Genomic DNA, 7,514 nt, shown 5'->3' with positions numbered 1-7,514 from the left:
ATTTAGTGTGATACGGTGTCATGGGAGATAGAAACAGAAAGAAGGGAAAAACCAAGCTCACTTGGCACAGGATAGATGTGAAGTGGGGAAACCATGTCTCAACTGGTTTAGAAACGGTTAAACAGCTTATGTGCAGTTACCTCAACTCTGCCATCAGCGAGAACCCAAGCCTTAGTGGTTTATTGAATAAAACCACTTTATCTGTGGCCCCATTTCCATCTCCTGCAGCAGTCAGGGAAGATTCCTGCATCAGCCCCTCCCTCGAGGGAAGCTGGTATAAATTATGTAGACAGTCAGGGACTTTGCAGGTGGGTTTGATTTTTTTGTTTTTTTCTAACCACTGCAGGTGACCCTCTTCTTTTAGCTCTTCTAGGAACAGAAAGGTTTGCTCATTCTTTTCATATTTTATTCCCATTTGTGAACAGGCTTCTGTGTTTGTGTGTTTCCACTTTGGTGTTTCATATTTGACAATTGAGCTATTGTGTGACTTTGGGGAAGCCACATCCTCTTTCCTGGTCTCTGTATTTTCACCTGCAGATTTGGAGTAACAAGTCCTGTGTTATTAACCACAAAAAATGCAGATTACAAGTACTGCTAGTTATTAACATGTATGCCACTGCAGATACATATCATAAAATAATTCCTTTGAATCTTAATTTACTGTGTTTCCAAAGTATTCTATTTTTAATAAAAACCACATATTTTTAAACTTATAAACAGCTTCTCTGGCTGAAAGAACTTTGTCCTTGGGGTACCAGTTGATGACGTTTGAGGAAGAAGAAATCCAAGCATAATTTGAGACCATCTGCCTTGATCTTAAAGGACCTAGCATCATTTTGAGTAATTATGCATTATTTGTACACTGTTATTTAGCAGGACCTTCATTAAGAGGGAGTCTCTTTGCTCAACAGTGTGTAGGCCAGTAAATTGTCATTAGGCCTGACTGCTGGCTGACACAATAGCAAGGTTTGTATTTATTCTCATGAACTCCACAGGAGCCACAAGAAAGCACTACAGAAGCACAGAGACATCTCTGCACTGGGGACCAAACCAAGGGAAAAGAATCCTTTCTCAGAAAGTTCTGAGAAATACATGATGAGTCCTGTCCCTCTGTCCACAGCCACTGCATGAGAAGCTGCAATTACCTGTCCTGGCTTGGACCAGAGGCTCAGACACTGCACGGCACACCTCAGAGAGCCCCTGCCCTTTGGGAAGAAGTGAGCAGCATTCTTCCCCTTCCAAGCATCCTTCATTCTGAATCTCAGACTTCCTCAGCTGGAGCTTGGATCTGCATCTCACATCTCTTAAGTAAACACTCTGTTTCATGGATTGGTCTGACTGCCATTGGAGCCCCTGTGTAGTTTTTACCTCCATAATGTTATGCAGCCATGAGCCCCACAAGCTGTGAGACACTTCAAATAATCATTTTGTTTATTATAGGCCACATTTTTGACGGCAGCATTTGGCATCCATGGTACTGTGTGAAAGAGCAGGCAAAATAATCTTTTTGTCTCCCATTTACTGCTGGCCTATCCAGCCTGCAGAGTCCTGCATATTTTGGTGTGTCTTCCAACTGTGGTCATTTTGACCTTGTAACATTTCCAGTCACCTGCCCTTTGGAAGGGGACTGCATGCAGTGTTCCAGACCTGGGATGCTCTATATGGCCTGGTGATGTGACAGTGATTTCTTACATTCCTGATGTTGCTTCAGCCCTGTTGAGCATGGGAGCAACCAGAGCATGCTGAGCAATGCTTCCACCTGACGTCATGATTTTGCTGCACAGTTGTGCTGCATAAGCACAAATGCCTTTTGAGTCAAGCAAAGAACTCTCCTCCCTCCTGCAATTTTCTGCCCACCTCTAGGTTTTGTGTCCCTGTGTGTTCTTGATCACCCCACCACTGGTGGTCAGTAGAAGAAGTTTCAGCAAGATTGGAAGTCCTGGTAGCATCCCTTGTTAAGGACAAGAGGAGCTGCACAGACAACCTGAGCCATGATTAGTGCTGAGTGACGTGCTCTTCTGGTTCTTAGGAATCGGAAATTTCATGCTCGCAGATTTGTTAGCATAGAAAAGAAATAAGGTGACAGCCAGTGACAGCCTGGTGGTTTCACTGGTTTCACCAGTGGCAGCCTGGTGAAAATGTTTTGCCTCACCTTTCACTGTGAAAAATTCTTTCTGTGAAAACAAGTAATTCAGCTTTTCAGTTTGGTGCTGCTCTTTGCTGTATCAGCACTTTAACCAGAACAGTTGGAAGCATTTAAAGAGTGGCATTAATTAAGGTGACTCAGAAGCAAATGGGATATGAAGAACTTGGAAAGAATGGAAGAGTAGCTATTGTACAAAATGCATTTCTAAATGAACACCTGGAGGGATGAAGCTGTGGAGAGCATGGTTAGGGAAGCAGCCTTCCCACTGCAGCAGTGCAGTCATGGTGATTAAACACACCTTTTGGAAGCACACACTGTTTGGAAAGGGCTTTCAACCATCACCAGGTAAAGCTTACAATGAGTGACTCATTGCATGTTAAGAGGCAGGATGACTCCACTTGCTGTTTGGGTTCTGTACAAAAGCTTAGCAGTACTTCAGGCTGAACAAGGGGACTCTGAACAGTATAGCAGAGACTCTGTTGTCCACTGGTAACTACCAATAAAGAGCCCACTAGATAAAGTGAGTCATAAATGGCATCTGAAGTAGTGTTTTCTCCCAAAAGAAGATATTCCAGCAGACACACATAGGAAAAAGGATCAACTCAAAGGAATTCACCACCACATCATCCTCTTTTTATGTCCATAATGGTTTTGCTCTCTGAGATTGGGCAAAATATGTATGATTCAAAAATATCTGAATTGCTATTGATGCATTTTAATTTAATGTTTATAAACCACCTGACATCACCATTACACTGCTTGGTATGATGATTTGAATGAAGTCCATGTGCTTGTTTCCTTCCAAAAGGATCCTCATGTGTTTAATGCAGCTGGAAGACAAAGCGTGTCTGACACATCAGTGGGGATTATATATTCTGTGTGTCTGAACCAGAAGGCACTGTGCAAGGAAATGTGTGTTAAAGGGAAATATTTCAAATAAAATTGGTTGAATAGTCTGTTTTGGAACTTGTCACTTTAGGCTATCAAAACTGCTAGATGTTGCTTTGCAAGATTTGTCTCTTATACTCATATGTCCCTCTGAAATGCCTGCAGCAGTGATGACCAAGTAAAAGAACACTGCCCTAGGCAGACACATTCTCTGCCTTGTCAACTCTCTTCAGTATTTCCTCTTACACTAGATATTGTCTCTTCCATGACAGCTTATCTATGTACAGGCTTTCCTTTCATGGAATATCTTTCTGCTTTTTCCCCTCATTTTTTCCTAACCTCTTTTACTACTAAATTTGCAAAGTTACAAGTTACAAGTTATTCCCAGGCAGCATCACTGCCTAAGGAGGAGCAGAAAACATGTGGCCTTATTCTCTGTGAAGCATTTGTGGAATTTTGGTCACCATAGCACCAAGTCACCAAATACAGAAAGGTCCCTCCCATGATTCATAACTGAACTCACAGTGGCCACTGCTGTTTCTAACCATCCTTCTGGCTCTGCCCAGTGTGCAATAGCTGAATGGAGCTTTGCTGGACACCTACAGGCTGCTCCATCCTCCCAGCATGCTGCAAACAGATTACTACACCCAGCAACTCATTTCATGAGCTTTTTCTGGGCAGATGAAAAGAGCAGGTATTTCTGTGGATTATTTTACACAACCATAGGTCTGAGAGGTGTTACCTGCTATTACCAGGGTAAGGACTCAGAAACACTGCATTATAAGACCTTGGGTTCAGATCTCCATGTCCAGATCTATTTCAGAGGAAGTTTTCTGAAATAGTTATCAGTTTGAGGCTGATAATGTAATGTTAAGAAATTTTAGCCAAATGGTTCTGCTGCAAGTGGCAGTAAGAGTAGAGAAAAAGACACTATTTTGTCCAGTTCTGTTGTTTTCACACATATGAACAGTTCTGCCATTCCCATGCTTCAGAGAAAGACGCTGAAAGTTAGCATGGCATCAGGAGAGGCTGACAGAAATGAAGTCTGCTTTGGGAAATCCCTTTGAAATTCACATTTGCTCAGCAGTAGTTGTTAATGTCAGCAGGTAAATGCATCTGGGCTTCCATCCACACTGAGCACACGCCAGGCTACGTGTGGCCTCAGAGCAGACACCTCTGCCTCTCCAGAGCTCTCCCGCTGGGATGACACCCTGGAGACAGGAGCTCCCTGTGAAGACAAGCTGCCCAGCAAAGGCTTTCTGGGGTGGGGACAGAGGAGCAGACCACAGCAAGGAGCACAAGGGGAAAGAAGGGGCTGAGAGCTGAGAATGTGAGCAGACAGGCTGCAGCTGGGAACCAGAGCATGGGAAGCACTGGACTGCCTGGATGAGGCTGCAGCAAAGGGTGGGGACCCCTGGGCACAGCAGTAACAGAAGGGCTGAGTGAACACAAACATGTGGGCATGGGAGGGACTGGGACTTTTGAACTGGAGAGAACTAACAGAGGTAGAAGGAAAAGTGGTGGGGTTGGTCTGTGAGGAACAAGGGCTACTGATGGCTGAGCTGGACAAGACCAGTGACTGTGTGTGGCCTCCTGCTTCAGCCACCGTGTTTTCTGCCTTCCCCTGGCATTGGATTGCCCAGAGATCTCAACACTACTGACACTAATTACACTGCCAGGAGCTTCATCACTGCAGAAAAGTCACTTTTCATATGCAAACCGGACCACAGATGGCTGCTGGTTTTAATGGTAGAATCACAGAATTCTAGAACAGCCTAGATTGGAAGGAACCTTGAAAGATCATCTGGTCAAACCTTTCACACAGAAGAGAGCCTAGATGAGCTTGACCCCATCCAGTCACAGATTGGACGCCACTAGTGATGGTCTCCACCATGTCCCTGGGAGGCTGTAGAATGAGACACCGTGGGTAGGACAACCAGAAACTGGAGAACTGGATTAACATGAGTGGATCTCTTCGTGCTGGATTGCTGCAGGATGTGGGAGGTTGTCAGTCAGAGAGAGAGACCAGGAAGCTTTCCCTGACAGCAGCACAACAACGGGCAGCACTGCTGTACTGCTGCAGGACGGGAGGATGGACAGACAGCACTGCTGTTCTGTTGCAGGACAGACAGACGGACGGGCAGCACTGCTGTACTGCTGCAGAACAGACAGACGGACGGGCAGCACTGCTGTACTGCTGCAGGACAGACGGATGGACAGGCAGCACTGCTGTTCTGTTGCAGGACAGACAGACAGACGGGCAGCACTGCTGTACTGCTGCAGGACAGATGGACAGGCAGCACTGCTGTACTGCTGCAGAACAGACAGACGGACGGGCAGCACTGCTGTACTGCTGCAGGACAGACGGATGGACAGGCAGCACTGCTGTTCTGCTGCAGGACGGACAGATGGACGGGCAGTACTGCTGTACTGCTGCTGGACAGACAGACAGGCAGCCCCTGCAGTGCTGGGGCCACTCTGGAAGGGAGCAGTGAGACCCCAGGGCATGACCTGCCTCATTTTGCCCCAGGATGGTGCCCCAGGCTCGCTCTGCACAGAGGAAGACTGCAAGGAGGTACTAATGCATCAAGGAAGTTACTACCAAGGAAAGGAGGAAGGAAACAAACAGGATTTAAATTAAAGGGCAGTGTTGTCACAAGGACAAAAGGGTACAAATGGACTTTGACATATTCCAGGTGGTTAAGAAAGGGTGGCATCTAACCAGGTGAGAAATGAGTTGCCAGAAGAGATCTCACAGGAGGAGCAGTGAGAACAAGGGGCTCAGGGATGCAGTTGGGTTGGGACACACTACCAGAACCATTCAGAGCCAGGACTTGGTGGGAAATGTGAGTCCTTCCAGACCACCTGCTTGAGCAACTTCCATTTTGGTATTTCCTAACTTTTGAGTTGGTTTTGATCTTCCAGACCTTTGGAGGAGCATCATATTCGGTCTTCTGCAGCTTTACCTAGAATAAGATCTCATATAGACCTAATTATGTACTACTAGTAGGGGGGAAAAAAAAGAATCAGAAAAGCAAACTATCTGTACTTAACAGCTGAGTTCTGACACAAAGAACTTGTCTTACCCAAGGCTGGTTGGGACAAAGCAGACAATGTGCATTTGACTGTAGCTCAGCTAATGCTGGAGCCTTTGTGAAAAATTAACTGCAGCCATCACAACTCAGGGGATTCTTTCTCTGCCAGAGATAAGAGAACTTATGAAGGATAAAGAAGAAATATCTCCTGGACTGTAGTATATTGTCTCTCCTTCAGACTGGGGAAAGGTAGTGCCTTTATGTTTTGTGTTGCAAGAATTTAGATTGTAAAGGATTTGTTCCTTAAGTGATACATAATTTATTAAATCTTTTCATATCTGTGAAATAAAAAGCAAACAAATCCTCACACCCAAGCAGGAACACAAATAGGTTCTTATGCAACTCCACCCTCTGGAGCTGCTCTTTGCCAGTTTCGTCAATGGCTTAATTTAAACAAAATCCCAGGACAGATGCACTCCAGAATGCTTCAGCGTGACCTCAGCCTGAGCTTCCTTTCAAGGTGGCAGGTCCTGGGGTTTCCTTCAAAAGCATGTGTGCTTATTGGCATCCTGTGTTGCCTAGGGGAAGGCCATGAGACCCATCTTATTTCAGACTGGTGCACACTGTGATAATAGCTGTGCAGCTTGGACTGTTGCTGATGTTTCTTTCTTTGTAAGAAAAAAGGAAAAGTATTTGGAATTAGTGTGCCATTACACCCACTTCCTCCCTCCTCTCCCCACTGTAAGGCTTATACAAAGAACACAGCCAAACACAACCTGTGCATTGCACATAGATAATATTCAGTCCAATATTTTATAAGTAATTAGTAACTGATAATTTTTACTACATCATTGTTAAACATAATAATAATGCTTTCCTTCTACACGCAGTGTACATGACACTGTATGAGAGTTTAAACCTGGATAACAAATATCACAGATTAATGCCGGCCCCTTCCAGATCATCCAAATGGACAGGCAATCTCAGATGTATTTCTAGTTCTAAGAACCGCCACAGTATGTTTTGCCTTTCCTTCCTATCACCTCTCCAAGGTCTTCCAAGCCTTCTGTGCTGTGGCTTCTCTAATGGATGTTTCTCAATCAACAAGTGCAGAAGTCCATGGGAGTCTTTCAATATTTATCCGCAAGATTTGGAGTCCTGCCTCTAAGAATGGTGGTGAGACTGCTCTTAATCATGCTCAGCATGGTTAAGGCCCAGGCTGCAGAATGGATGCCATAGGAGAAATGCTTCCTTCCTTCCTTTAGGAGACTCGGTGGTTTTCATAGAACAACAGGTAGCAAAATTTTCCTCCTTTTGCTTCAGCTTTTGACTATAGAGAGGACACTTGCATGATCATTTAATGTGTAAAAAGGTATGCAGGAAAATTTATTAAAGTTTTGTCTTTGAATGCAAATACTAGAGCCTGAGCCTTACAGATTTTTTAG

Source organism: Melozone crissalis, unplaced genomic scaffold (genome assembly GCF_028551555.1).
Source record: "Melozone crissalis strain CALT ecotype California unplaced genomic scaffold, PUWL_Pcris_2 ptg000002l_1, whole genome shotgun sequence".
NCBI lineage: Eukaryota > Metazoa > Chordata > Aves > Passeriformes > Passerellidae > Melozone > Melozone crissalis.
This window is presented reverse-complemented; position numbering follows the sequence as displayed.